This window comes from Cryptomeria japonica, unplaced genomic scaffold, assembly GCF_030272615.1.
Source record: "Cryptomeria japonica unplaced genomic scaffold, Sugi_1.0 HiC_scaffold_367, whole genome shotgun sequence".
Taxonomy (NCBI): domain Eukaryota; kingdom Viridiplantae; phylum Streptophyta; class Pinopsida; order Cupressales; family Cupressaceae; genus Cryptomeria; species Cryptomeria japonica.
In genome coordinates this window covers 70,001-85,000 of record NW_026729189.1, presented here as the reverse complement: position 1 = coordinate 85,000, position 15,000 = coordinate 70,001, and the positions used below count along the sequence as shown (strand labels likewise).

The following is a 15,000-nucleotide window of genomic DNA, read 5'->3' as shown; positions in this document are numbered from 1 at the left end:
ACACTCGGCATTGCTGCTCCCTAAGGTGAGCTTCTCCTCATAGGCAATTCCGCTCTTATCCGGTCACGTTTGTGTGCCCGAATTTCGCAAGGCAACCTCCATGGGACATGGAAAAGACTCGAGAAGAGAGCTCGCTCACGGGAGAGAGAAGCCAAGGAGACCACGAGAGTGCTGAGAGTGGGACAGCGCTGAATAGGCGGGAGAAGCCTGCGCGTATAAACGGAGATATATATCCAATTGCAACGAAGGAACGTGCCAAAGATCGAGAACAATGGCAGAAATGCTAGTAACGTGCACTTCGGGACCAACGCATCACCGGAAGACAACCGCCAAACATCGAAAGAGTCGCGATGCTCCGCAACCTACGTGCAAAGCGGTCGCACACCGGGTAAGGGAGTGAGAGCCCCAAACATAGCTGGGCGAGGCGCTCACTCCGCTCTTTAATATCTCGTTAATACCGCCAAGGAAATGGCACAAGCACACACACACAAGCATCCTCGGAAGAGGACAGTTCGAGTGACAGGTCAAATCCAAGAGTTCCGAAGACTACCTCCAGGAACAATCGGGAACAAGACCGATTACAAGTCGTCGAGTCTGTTACTGGGCGAACACGAGATGCGCACAGGAAATCGATCAGCCCTCACAATGGCCCAAGGCCAGAGATCGGACTGCTACGATTTACCCCAACAATCATCGTGCCACTCTTCGCAGAGAGGTGATAGACGCCAACGAGCCCGCGCATAGCAATCGAGGTGTAAAAAGGGCGTTGAAGGCAGGAAGCCTGGACGAAAGAGGCTACGAGGTCACCTCGAAGCGGTCTAAGAATCGGGCGCACTTGGGGCGACTACCAGTGCCAACCCCTTATCCCGCGGTGCGTCCGACACACAGAAATTTCCAAGGCGGCCAAGGAGCCTCCCCGCATAGCAATCGGGGTGTGAGGTTACGGATGCAGCATTGATAGCAATCGAGGTGTGAGGCGAAGGATGCAGAAGTGAGAGCCGAGGGATGTAGCAGAGATAGCAATCGGGGTGTGTGATGCAGAAGAGATAGCAATCGAGGTGTGCGGTGGGAAGGGCCCAGCAGCCAGAATGCATGAAGCGACGGATGAAGCAGTGATGACAACCGGGCTGTGAGGAGAGGAGGGATGCAGCCAAGAAAGCAATCAGGGCTCGAGGCAAGGGATGCATCAAGGATAGCAATCATGTTGTGAGGCGAGATTCCAAAGGCTAAACGTGAGAGGCTGCAGGGTCGACTCAGAGAGGTCTATGCATGTGAGAGGCTGAAAGCAAGGTCGACTCGGAGCGGTCTATGCATCGGGCGCGCTTGGGGCGACTACCAGTGCCAACCCCTTATCCCGCGACGCGTCCGACAAAGAGAACGTTCCAAGGCGGCAGAGGAGGTTACCAGCCGAAGGATGCAGTAGCAATAACAGGTATAGTTCCGCGGCGGCCGAGAAGACTCACCGCATAGGAATCGGGATGCGAGGCGAGGGATGCGGCGGGAAGGCCCCGACGGCTAAACGGAAGAGGCTGCAGGGCCGCCTCGGAATGGTCCAAGCATCGGATGCGATTGGGACGACTACCAGTGCCAACCCCTTATCCCGCGATGCGTCCGATACACAGATAGTTCCAAGGCGGCCGAGGAGCCTCACCGCATATCAATCGGGGTGCGAGGCGAGGGATGGGGCGGGAAGGCCCCAACGGCTAGACGGAAGAGGCTTCAGGGCCACCTCGGAATGGTCCAAGCATCGGACGCGCTTGGGGCGACTGCCAGTGCCAACCCCTTATCCCGCGATGCGTCCGATACACAGATGGTTCCAAGGCGGCCGAGGAGCCTCACCGCATAGCAATCGGGGGTGCGAGGCGAGGGATGGGGCGGGAAGGCCCCAACGGCTAGACGGAAGAGGCTTCAGGGCCGCCTAGGAATGGTCCAAGCATCGGACACGCTTGGGGCGACTACCAGTGACAGCCCCCTATCCCGCGATGCGTCCGATACGAAGATGGTTCCAAGGCGGCCGAGGAGCCTCACCGCATAGCAATCGGGGTGCGAGGTGGGGGATGCGGCGAGATGGCCCCAACGGCTAGACGGAAGAGGCCACAGGGCCGCGTCGGAATAGTCCAAGCATCGGACGCGCTTGGGGCGACTACCAGTGACAACCCCTTATCCCGCGATGCGTCCGATACGAAGATAGTTCCAAGGCGGCCGAGGAGCCTCACCGCATAGCAATCGGGGTGCGAGGTGGGGGATGCGGCGAGATGGCCCCAACGGCTAGACGGAAGAGGCTGCAGGGCCGCCTCGGAATAGTCCAAGCATCGGACGCGCTTGGGGCCACTACCAGTGACAACCCCTTATCCCGCAATGCGTCCGATACGAAGATAGTTCCAAGGCGGCCGAAGAGCCTCACCGCATAGCAATCGGGGTGCGAGGTGGGGGATGCGGCGAGATGGCCCCAACGGCTAGACGGAAGAGGCCACAGGGCCGCCTCGGAATAGTCCAAGCATCGGACGCGCTTGGGGCGACTACCAGTGACAACCCCTTATCCCGCGATGCGTCCGATACGAAGATAGTTCCCAGGCGGCCGAGGAGCCTCACCGCATAGCAATCGGGGTGCGAGGCGAGGGATGCGGCGAGATGGCCCCAAAGGCTAGACGGAAGAGGCTGCAGGGCTGCCTCGGAATAGTCCAAGCATCGGACGCGCTTGGGGCGACTACCACTGCCAACCCCTTATCCCGCGATGCGTCCGATACACAGATAGTTCCGAGGCGGCCGAGGAGGTGGGGGATGCAGCGAGATGGCCCCAACGGCTAGACGGAAGAGGCTGCAGGGCCGCCTCGGAATAGTCCAAGCATCGGACGCGCTTGGGGCGACTACCAGTGACAACCCCTTATCCCGCGATGCGTCCGATACACAGATAGTTCCGAGGCGGCCAAGGAGCCTCACCGCATAGCAATCGTGGTGCGAGGTGGGGGATGCGGCGAGATGGCCCCAACGGCTAGACGGAAGAGGCTGCAGGGCCGCCTCGGAATGGTCCAAGCATCGGATGCGCTTGGGGCGACTACCACTGCCAACCCCTTATCCCGCGATGCGTCCGATACACAGATAGTTCCAAGGCGGCCGAGGAGCCTCACAGCATAGCAATCAGGGTGCGAGGCGAGGGATGCGGCGAGAAAGCCCCAACGGCTAGAGGGAAGAGGCTTCAGGTCCGCCTCGGAATGGTCCAAGCATCGGACGCGCTTGGGGCGACTACCAGTGACAACCCCTTATCCCGCGACGCGTCCGATACACAGATAGTTCCAAGGCGGCCGAGGAGCCTCACCGCATAGCAATCGGGGTGCGAGGCGAGGGATGCGGCGAGAAGGACCCAACGGCTACACGGAAGAGGCTTCGGGGCCGCCTCGGAATGGTCCAAGCATCGGACGCGCTTGGGGCGACTACCAGTGACAACCCCTTATCCCGCGACGCGTCCGATACACAGATAGTTCCAAGGCGGCCGAGGAGCCTCACCGCATAGCAATCGGGGTGCGAGGCGAGGGATGCGGCGAGAAGGACCCAACGGCTACACGGAAGAGGCTTCGGGGCCGCCTCGGAATGGTCCAAGCATCGGACGCGCTTGGGGCGACTACCAGTGACAACCCCTTATCCCGCGACGCGTCCGATACACAGATAGTTCCAAGGCGGCCGAGGAGCCTCACCGCATAGCAATCGGGGTGCGAGGCGAGGGATGCGGCGAGAAGGACCCAACGGCTAGACGGAAGAGGCTTCGGGTCCGCCTCGGAATGGTCCAAGCATCGGACGCGCTTGGGGCGACTACCAGTGACAACCCCTTATCCCGCGACGCGTCCGATACACAGATAGTTCCAAGGCGGCCGAGGAGCCTCACCGCATAGCAATCGGGGTGCGAGGCGAGGGATGCGGCGAGAAGGACCCAACGGCTAGACGGAAGAGGCTTCGGGTCCGCCTCGGAATGGTCCAAGCATCGGACGCGCTTGGGGCGACTACCAGTGACAACCCCTTATCCCGCGACGCGTCCGATACACAGATAGTTCCAAGGCGGCCGAGGAGCCTCACCGCATAGCAATCGGGGTGCGAGGCGAGGGATGCGGCGAGAAGGACCCAACGGCTAGACGGAAGAGGCTTCGGGTCCGCCTCGGAATGGTCCAAGCATCGGACGCGCTTGGGGCGACTACCAGTGACAACCCCTTATCCCGCGACGCGTCCGATACACAGATAGTTCCGAGGCGGCCGAGGAGCCTCACCGCATAGCAATCGGGGTGCGAGGCGAAGGATGCGGCGAGAAGGACCCAACGGCTAGACGGAAGAGGCTTCGGGTCCGCCTCGGAATGGTCTAAGCATCGGACGCGCTTGGGGCGACTACCAGTGACAACCCCTTATCCCGCGACGCGTCCGATACACAGATAGTTCCAAGGCGGCCGAGGAGCCTCACCGCATAGCAATCGGGGTGCGAGGCGAGGGATGCGGCGAGAAGGACCCAACGGCTAGACGGAAGAGGCTTCAGGGCCGCCTCGGAATGGTCCAAGCATCGGACGCGCTTGGGGCGACTACCAATGACAACCCCTTATCCCGCGACGCGTCCGATACACAGATAGTTCCGAGGCGGCCGAGGAGCCTCACCGCATAGCAATCGGGGTGCGAGGCGAGGGATGCGGCGAGAAGGACCCAACGGCTAGACGGAAGAGGCTTCAGGGCCGCCTCGGAATGGTCCAAGCATCGGACGCGCTTGGGGCGACTACCAGTGACAACCCCTTATCCCGCGACGCGTCCGATACACAGATAGTTCCGAGGCGGCCGAGGAGCCTCACCGCATAGCAATCGGGGTGCGAGGCGAGGGATGCGGCGAGAAGGACCCAACGGCTAGACGGAAGAGGCTTCAGGGCCGCCTCGGAATGGTCCAAGCATCGGACGCGCTTGGGGCGACTACCGTTGCCAACCCCTTATCCCGCGATGCGTCTGATACACAGATAGTTCCGAGGCGGCCGAGGAGCCTCACCGCATAGCAATCGGGTTGCGAGGCAGATTATTGGGAAGGGAACCCCCTGGGATGCGGCTCAAGCAGTGCCCAAAGGGACTGGAATGCGGAATCACATCGAGAGACCCAAATGCTATACGAGGGCTCAAATCGAATTATCGATTTGGCCACGACATGGACGCATCGGAACGACTACCTTTGCCGAACCACTCGCAATTGCATCCATACCGAAACCAATAGACATTTCCGTTAGAGCCCTCGCATAGCATTCGGGAATCTCGCATGCCCCTCTAAATCGACCAATGCTGGCGCTCAATGAAAATCCGAGCGCTACCACCGTTCGAGCGCCAGCATTGGTCGAGTTAGAGGGGCACGGGGGAGAATGCTCCAGTCAACACCTCCCCTATATAAGTTATTTGTCCGATTCTCGCACAACCGTAGTCTGCCTCGTCGAATCAAACAACGGTCCCAGATTCCGACTTCCGTTCCGTAGAGACCCAAAAGCTAGATGGAGGCTCGCAAGAAAGAGAGTCGGCGCATAGCAATCGGGTTTCTCGAACGTTTAGGGACCGAGCTCACTTGCGGATAGGGCAAAATCCGCCAAGCAACCCAAAAGCTAGACGGGGGCTCGAATCGAATCGCCTAGGCGGCCACAACAACGACGTGTTGGATCGACTACCAGTGCCAAACCATTCAGCAAGACTAGTCTGTGTCGAGGCCGGATAGAGATTCTCAGAGAGCGCCCGCATAGCATTTAGGAGACCTGCCGCGTCCCTCACACTCGACAAATGGTGGTGCACGTTTATAAATCCGAGCGATCCCAACCCTTTCAAGCACCAACATCGGTCGAGATAGAGGGGCACGGAGGGGGCTGCGTGAGACAACACAGTCCCCTATATAAGTTATTTGTCCGATTCTCACACATCCGAAGAATGGTCATCAAATCGGACAACAGCCCAAACTTCCGACTTCCGTCCCAGAAAGCCCAAGAGCTATCTAAAACGTTCATGGCCGGAACTCGATCGCGGCTATACCAGTCCGCCAAGCAACCCAAAAGCTAGACTGGAGCTCTAGTCGAATCACCTCTGTGGCCATTGCAAGGACGTGTTGGAGCGACTACCATTGCCGAACCATTCCGCAGGTCGAGTCCATACCAAGGCCGCATAGAGATTCACGATGAGCTCCTGCATAGCAATCAGGAGACTTGCCGTGTCCATCACAATCGATAAATCCTGGTGCAAGATTTTTGCATCCGAGCGCTCCAACCAGTCGAGCACCAGCATCAATCGACATAAACGGGCACGGGGGGAGGATGCTCGAGAACACTACCTCCCCTATATAAGTTATTTGTCCGATTCTCAAGCAGCCGAAGTCTGGTCATCGAATCGGGTCAAAGACCACAACTTCCGACTTTACCCACAATGCAAGTCATCGAATCGAACATCGGCCCCCGAGTCGGACTCCATGCGTATGTCAGGTCATCGGACCCAAATTCCGCCTTCCTGCGCATGGCGGGCCATCAATATCAACTCGGTCATCGGACCCAAACTCCGCCTTTTTGCGTATGGCACGCCTTCAAATCGGTCATCGGACCCAAATTCCGCCTTCCTGTGCATGGCGGGCCATCAACATCAACTCGGTCATCGGACCCAAATTCCGCCTTTCTGCGCATGGCACGCCATCAACTCGGTCATCGGACCCAAATTCCGCCTTCCTGCGCATGGCAGGTCATCGGACACAAATTCAGACCTCGCCAATATGCCTACGTATCGAATCGGTCATCGGACCCAACTTCCGACTTCATCCATACTGTAGGGTCTTTGAGGTTGGCGCGGTGCGCTCAACCCAGGGAGTCGACCCATCGAAGCATACACCTCCCCTATATAAGCTATTTGTCCGATTCCCACACCTGTGTAGTTTGCACCTCTGACCAGGACATCGACCCCAACTTCCGAACTCGACTGCAACGACGGCACCAGCGCCTTGGTGCGCACCTTGCGACGCACAGTCCCAACATTCGCCTTCCTGCACATGGCAGGTCATCGGACCCAAATTCCGACCTCGCGAGTATGCCTACATATCGAATCGGTCATCGGACCCAACTTCCGACTTCATCCATACCGTAGGGTCTTTGAGGTTGGCGCGGTGCGCTCAACCCGGGGAGTCGACCCAACGAAGCATACACCTCCCCTATATAAGCTATTTGTCCGATTCCCACACCTGTGTAGTTTGCACCTCCGATCAAGACATCGACCCCAACTTCCGAACTCGCCTCCAACGACCGAACCAGCGCCTTGGTGCGCACCTTGCAACGCACAGTGCCAACATTCGCCTTCCTGCACGTGGCAGGTCATCGGACCCAAATTCCGACCTCGCGAGTATGCCTACATATCGAATCGGTCATCGGACCCAACTTCCGACTTCATCCATACCGTAGGGTCTTTGAGGTTGGCGCGGTGCGCTCAACCCGGGGAGTCGACCCAACGAAGCATACACCTCCCCTATATAAGCTATTTGTCCGATTCCCACACCTGTGTAGCTTGCACCTCCGATCAGGACATCGACCCCAACTTCCGAACTCGACTAAAAAGACCGCACCAGCGCCTTGGTGTGCACCTTGCAACGCACAGTGTCAACATTCGCCTTCCTGCACATGGCAGGTCATCGGACCCAAATTCCGACCTCATGAGCATACCTACTAATCGAATTGGTCATCGGACCCAACTTCCGACTTCATCCATACCGTAGGGTCTTTGAGGTTGGCGCGGTGCGCTCAACCTGGGGAGTCGACCCATCGAAGCATACACCTCCCCTATATAAGCTATTTGTCCGATTCCGACACCTGTGTAGTTTGCACCTCCGCTCAGGACATCGACCCCAACTTCCGAACTCGCCTGCAACGACCGAACCAGCGCCTTGGTGCGCACCAAAAGTGCGCACTTTTGGAGGGCACTTTTGTGCGCTCCAAAGGTGCGCACTTTTGGAGGGCACTTTTCTGCGCTCCAAAGGTGCGCACTTTTGGAGGGCACTTTTTGGAGGGCACTTTTCTGCGCTCCAAAGGTGCGCACTTTTGGAGGGCACTTTTTGGAGGGCACTTTTCTGCGCTCCAAAGGTGCGCACTTTTGGAGGGCACTTTTTGGAGGGCACTTTTCTGCGCTCCAAAGGTGCGCACTTTTGGAGGGCACTTTTTGGAGGGCACTTTTCTGCGCTCCAAAGGTGCGCACTTTTGGAGGGCACTTTTTGGAGGGCACTTTTCTGCGCTCCAAAGGTGCGCACTTTTGGAGGGCACTTTTCTGCGCTCCAAAGGTGCGCACTTTTGGAGGGCACTTTTTGGAGGGCACTTTTCTGCGCTCCAAAGGTGCGCACTTTTGGAGGGCACTTTTTGGAGGGCACTTTTCTGCGCTCCAAAGGTGCGCACTTTTGGAGGGCACTTTTTGGAGGGCACTTTTCTGCGCTCCAAAGGTGCGCACTTTTGGAGGGCACTTTTGTGCACTCCAAAGGTGCGCACTTTTGGAGGGCACTTTTCCTGTGCTCCAAAGGTGCACACCTAGGTGAGCACCTTCGACCACACCTTGTAGCACACCAAACTCTGACTTTCGACTTCATCCGCAATGCAGGGTCTTTGAGGTTGGCGCAATGCGCACAACCAGGGGAGTCGACCCATCAAACCCAACACCTCCCCTATATAAGCTATTTGTCTGATTCTCATACATGCGTAGCCTGCAGGAGCAATTAGGACATCGACCCCAACTTTCGGCTTCTAAACGAAAACAAGGTCTTTGAGGTTGGTGTAATGCGAACAACTAGGGGAGTCAACCCATCAAACCCAACACCTCCCCTATATAAGCTATTTGTCTGATTCTCATACATGTGTAGTCTACAGGAGCAATTAGGACATCGACCCCAACTTTTGACTTCTTAACGAAAACAAGGTCTTTGAGGTTGACGTAATGCGCACAACCAGGGGAGTCGACCCATCAAACCCAACACCTCCCCTATATAAGCTATTTGTCCGATTCTCATACATGTGTAGCCTGCAGGAGCCATTAGGACATTGACCCCAACTTTTGACTTCTTAACGAAAACAAGGTCTTTGAGGTTGGCGTAATGCGCACAACCAAGGGAGTTGACCCATCAAACCCAACACCTCCCCTATATAAGCTATTTGTCTGATTCTCATACATGTGTAGCCTGCAACAACGATTAGGACATCCACCCCAACTTCTGAATTCGTCTGCGTTGACCGCACCAAAGGTGCACGCCTTGGTGCTCACCAAAATCCGACTTCCGACTTCTTCTGCTATGCGGGGTCTTTGAGGTTGGCGCAGTGCGCACAACCAGGGGAGTCAACCCACCGAATGCAACACCTCCCCTATATAAGCTATTTGTCTGATTCTCATACATGCGTAGACTGCAGCAATGATTAGGACATCCACCCCAACTTTTGACTTCTTAAACAAGACAGGGTCTTTGAAGTTGGTGCAGTGCACACAACCAGGGGAGTCGACCCATCAAACGCAACACCTCCCCTATATAAAGCTATTTGTCCGATTCTCATACGTGTAGTCTGCAGCAGCGATTAGGACATCGACCCCAACTTCCGAATTCGTTTGCATTGACCGCACCAAAGGTGCACGCCTTGGTGTGCACCCTGGAGTGCACTTTGGTGCTCACCTCGGTGCACACTTTGGTGTGCACCTCGGTGTGCACCAAAGGTGCGCACCTTGGAGCGCACCAAAGGTGTACACTTTGGAGCGCACCACATAGGGTCTTTGAGAGGTTGGCGCAGTGCGCACACCAAGGTGGGTGTTGAGGTGCGTGCCGAGGTGGGTGGGTGCTAGGGTGCGCTCCATGGTGGGTGCCAGGGGTGGGTGCGTGCTAGGGTGGATTCCAAAGAGGGTCATAGGGTGGGTGCCAAGGTGGGTTGGTGATATAGTGGGTTCAAAGGTGGGTACTAGGGTGGGTTCCAAGGTGGGTCACAAGTTGGGTGCCAGGATGCGTGGGTGTTAGGTTGGGTGCCAAGGTGGGCTCCTGCGTGGGTGGGTGCTAGGGTGGGTTTCAAGGTGGACGCGAGGGCGGGTGCCAAGGTGGGTAACAAGTTGGGTGTTAGGATGGGTGAGTGCTAGAGTGGGTGCCAAGGTGGGTGGGTGCTAAGGTGGATGCCAAGGTGGTTCACAGGGTGGGTGGGTTCTAGGGTGAGTTCCAAGGTGGGGTCACAGGTTCAGTGCTAGGGTGGGTGTCAAGGCGGGTGTCGAGGTGCCTGGGTGCTAGGGTGTGGATGCCAATGTGGGTCATAGGGTGGGTACTAGGGTGGGCTGCAATGTGGGTGCCAAGGTGGGTAACATGCTCGGTGGGTTCTAAATTGGGTGCCAGGGTGGGTGTGCACCCACCTTGCCCGAGGTGGGTGCCAAGGTGCCAGTGTGGGTGGGTGCTAAGGTGGATGCCAAGGTGGGTGAGAAGGTGGGTGATAGGTTGAGTGGTAGGATGGGTGGGTGCCAAGATGGGTCACAGGGTGGGTGCAAGGGTGGGTAGGTGCTAGGGTTGGTGTCAGGGTGGGTGGGTGCTAGGTTGGGTTCCAAGGTGGGTGCGAGGGTGAGTGTCAAGGTGGGTCACAGGTTAGGTGCTAGGATGGGTGAGTGCTAGGGTGCAAAGGTGCCAGGGTGGGTGCTAGGATGGGTCGATGCTAGGGTGAGTGGCAAGGTGGGTCCACAAGTGTCAAGGTGGGTGCCGAGGTGGGTGCCAAGTCGGCGACTGCTATGGTGGATGCCAAGGTGGGTCACGGGGTGGGTGCCAAGTTGCTAGGTTGGGTTCCAAGGTGGGTGCCAACGTGGGTGCTAGGGTGCGTGGGTTAAAGGGTGTGTCACAACGTGGGTGCCAGGATGGGTGCGCACCCACACTGGCCAAGACGGGTGCGGGTGCAAGGTTGGGTTCCAAGCCCGGTCACAGGCTGGGTGCTAGGATGGGGTGGGTGCCAAGGTGGGCACCAGGGTGGGTGCACCCACCCTGGCCAAGGTGGGTCACGGGGTGGGTCCTAGGGTGGGTAACGGGGTGGGTACTAAGGTGCGTGCCAAGGTGGGTCATAGGGTGGGTGCCAAGGTGGGCACCAGGGTGGGTGTGCACCAACCCTAGCCAGGGTAGGTCACGGGGTGGTTGTCGGGGTGGGCGTCAAGGAGCCAAGGTGGGTGGCAAGTAGCCAAGTTGCGTGCCAAGGTGGGTGTCGGGGTGGGTGCCAAGGATCCAAGGTGGGTGCCAAGGAACCAAGGTGGGTGTCTGGGTGGGTGCCGAGGTGGGAGCCAGGGTGGGTCCCAAGGTGAGTGCAAAGGTGGGTGCCAGGGTCAAGGTGAGTGCCAATGTGGGTTCCAAGGTGCCAGGGTCAGGGTGAGTGCCAATGTGGGTTCAAAGGTGCTAAGTTGGGTGCGAGGTTGGGTGCGAGGGGTGGGTGGGTGCCAAGGTGTGCTAGGTGGAAGCCGGGGTGGGTCGGCATCCCATGGGTGTCGAGTTGGGTGCCTGATGGGTGCTTCTTGTCAAGTTTTAGTCGTCGGGACTCATTTCGAGCCTTAGAGGTCGTTTCTTGTCCGGTTGCCCTGTCTTCGACCTGGGAACCCAATTTTGGTCCTCGGTCCCATTTTTTTTTGTCTCGCATCCCACTTTTGGCCTGTGGCCTTTTCGGGGTCGATTCTCGTTTTGGGCATCAGAGCATGTTTCTTCTCCTAAAACCCAATATTTGTTTATTAAGTCTCGGAACACATTTTTGTTCTCGTGGACCCATCATGGGTCTTGGAACGCATTTGTGGTCCTTGGGTCCCATTTTGCATCCCGAAACTTGTGTTTTGGTGCTTGATCCCTATTTTGGGTGCCCACCTTGCACCAAGTGCGCACCCGGGGCAAACCGAGCGCCTTGGTGCACCAGGGCAAGATCGAGCGTGCACCCGAGGCGCCCCGAACATGCACCAAGGTGCACTCGGCCCACATGTGAGCGCAGGTCGTTGCGCCCGAGGTGGTGTGTGGGCACCGCGTTGCAGACGGGACACTGCACGCACACGACGCCCCCTCCAGGTGCACGCACGTAGGCCGGGCCGGGTGCACACCCGACGCCCTAGCAAGGTGCGCGCACCCGGGCAGGGCTCACACTTGGCGAACGGGGCGCACTTCGCGAGGGAGGGTGTGCACCTCGACGGGGGTGGGTGGCCGGGGTGGATTCGCACGTGGGTCGCGGTTTGCTAAGTACACACTGCGACAAGCCTCATAACGGGTGCGATCATACCAGCGTTAGTGCACCGGATCCCATCAGAACTCCGCAGTTAAGCGCGCTTGGGCCGGAGTAGTACTGGGATGGGTGACCTCCCGGGAAGTCCCCGGTGTTGCACCCTTTTTTAGTTTTTCGCCGGGCGTCGCAATGCTATTTGAATAAACCTTTTGCCCGTTTGCGTTCTCGTCGGGGCCGGGCCGGGCCGGGGTGCGCTGCCCGCACTACCGCGCGCGCGGGGGCGACACCGAGCGCGCACCCGAGGCGCCCCGAGCACACAGGCCACGGTGCAACCCGGGCGTTGTGCGCGCACCCCGGTGCGCCCGAGGTGCTGCGCGCGGCACCCAGGTGAAATCGGTTGTGCACCTCGGCCAGTGCGCGCTCGGTCGAGTCGCGCACGTTGGCCAAGGTGCACGGTGATGTTTCTTACTCTAAGGTTCCGCACCAGACGCCCGGGACAGGTGAGCGAAGCTGGGCGGGGCCGGGTGCGCGGCCGGGGCAGGTGCACGCAGCTGGAGAGAGCTTTGGAGCACACTTCGGAGCGCACCAATGATGCGCTCCATTCAAAAGTTTCCTGAAAAGGCAAAAAAAGTTGAGATTATAGAATTTCCCACTTGAGAGATTGTAAAAAAAAAAAATTTAAAATGAAGGAACGCGGGTGCCAAGGTGTGCGCAGCCCAGCCAAGGTGTGCGCACCAAGGCGCCCACCCTGGCGAAGGTGCACGCAAGGTGCGCACCCGAGGCAAACCGGACAATTAACCCAACTTTCGACTTCGCGCGCACCTTGGAGCGCACTTCGGAGCGCTCCTTGGTGCGCACCAATCTTGGGCACCTCGGAGTGCACCATGGCGCCCACCAAGGTGCGCACCCGGGGCAAACCGAGCTCCGACTTCGTGCGCACCTTGGAGCGCACGAAAGGTGCGCACCATGGCGCCCACCAAGGTGCGCAGCCCAGCCAAGGCTGTGCGCATCAAGGTGCGCACCCTGGCGAAGGTGCGCACCCGGGGCAAACCGAGCTCCGACTTCGTGCGCACCTTGGAGCGCACAAAAGGTGCGCAACCCAGCCAAGGTGTGCGCACCCCGGTCAAACCGAGCTCCCGAATCCAGAGGTGCACGCCATCGTGCGCACCTTGGAGCACACTTCGGAGCCCTCCTTGGTGCGCGCCGATGTTGCGCACCTCGGAGCGCACCCGGGGAAAACAATGCAATTAACCCGACTTTCGACTTCGTGGGCACCTCGGAGCGCTCTCGGGTTCGCACCTCGGAGCACACCGAGGTGCGCACCTTTGATGCGCTGCCTTCACCAATTTCCAGAAAAGGCAAGAAAACATTGAGAAGGTGTGCGCACCGAGGTGCCCACCCTGGCGAAGGTGCACGCGAGGTGCGCACCCGGGGCAAACCGGGCTCCGACTTCGTGCACGCCGCACCTTGGAGCACACTTCGGAGCGCTCCTTGGTGCGCACCAGGGCGCGCAACCCAGCCGAGGTGCCCACCCCGGCGAAGGTGCACGCGAGGTGCGCACCCGGGGCAAACCGGGCTCCGACTTCGTGCACGCCATGGTGCCCACCGCGGCGAAGGTGCACGCGAGGTGCGCACCCGGGGCAAACCGGGCTCCGACTTCGTGCACGCCGCACCTTGGAGCACACTTCGGAGCGCTCCTTGGTGCGCACCATGGTGCCCACCAGGGCGCGCAACCCCGCCGAAGGTGCACGCGAGGTGCGCACCCGGGGCAAACCGGGCTCCGACTTCGTGCACGCCGCACCTTGGAGCACACTTCGGAGCGCTCCTTGGTGCGCACCATGGTGCCCACCAGGGCGCGCAACCCCGCCGAAGGTGCACGCGAGGTGCGCACCCGGGGCAAACCGGGCTCCGACTTCGTGCACGCCATGGTGCGCACCGCGGCGAAGGTGCGCACCCGGGGCAAACCGGGCTCCGACTTCGTGCACGCCGCACCTTGGAGCACACTTCGGAGCGCTCCTTGGTGCGCACCAGGGCGCGCAACCCAGCCGAGGTGCCCACCCCGGCGAAGGTGCACGCGAGGTGCGTACCCGGGGCAAACCGGGCTCCGACTTCGTGCACGCCGCACCTTGGAGCACACTTCGGAGCGCTCCTTGGTGCGCACCATGGTGCCCACCAGGCCGCGCAACCCATCCAAGGTGTGCGCACCAAGGTGCACGCGAGGTGCGCACCCGGGGCAAACCGGGGTCCGACTTCGTGCACGCCGCACCTTGGAGCACACATCGGGGCGCTCCCGGGTTCGCACCGGCGTTGCGCACCGTGGTGGGCACCTCGGAGCACACCAAGGTGGGCAGCGAGGTGCGCACCTTTGATGCGATGCCTTCACTAATTTCCATAAAAGGCAAAAAAAAAACGAGATTTTAAAATTTCCGTTTTGAAAGATAGTGAGAAAAAGGGAATGCTGGTGCCATCTTGAGCCCGCCCTGGTGCGCAGCCCAGCCAAGGTGTGCGCACCAAGGTGCCCACCCTGGCGAAGGTGCGCGCCCGGGCAATTAACCCAACTTCCAACTTCGCGCGCGCCAGGGTGGGAGCGCACCCAACAACCGGGCCTGGGAAGAGCCAATGCGAGAAACCCCACCAAACGCTCTGACAAAAAAAGAGGGGGCGCTCCAGTAACCCCGCTTCGGAGCGCACCCTGGGCAAACCCAGCCAAGGTGCCCACCCCGGCCAAGGTGCAGGCGAGGTGCGCACCCGGGGCAAACCGGGCTCCGACAACGTGCACGCCGCACCTTGGAGCACACTTCGTAGC

General features: G+C 59.3%; 1 non-coding gene across 1 annotated transcript; it reads left to right on the top strand.

Annotated features, from left to right (window-relative positions):
- Positions 1–12,237: 12,237 nt before the first annotated feature.
- On the top strand, positions 12,238–12,357 carry LOC131871075 (5S ribosomal RNA). The gene has a single exon (XR_009369360.1). It is a non-coding gene; the product is annotated as a 5S ribosomal RNA (ribosomal RNA).
- Positions 12,358–15,000: the final 2,643 nt, after the last annotated feature.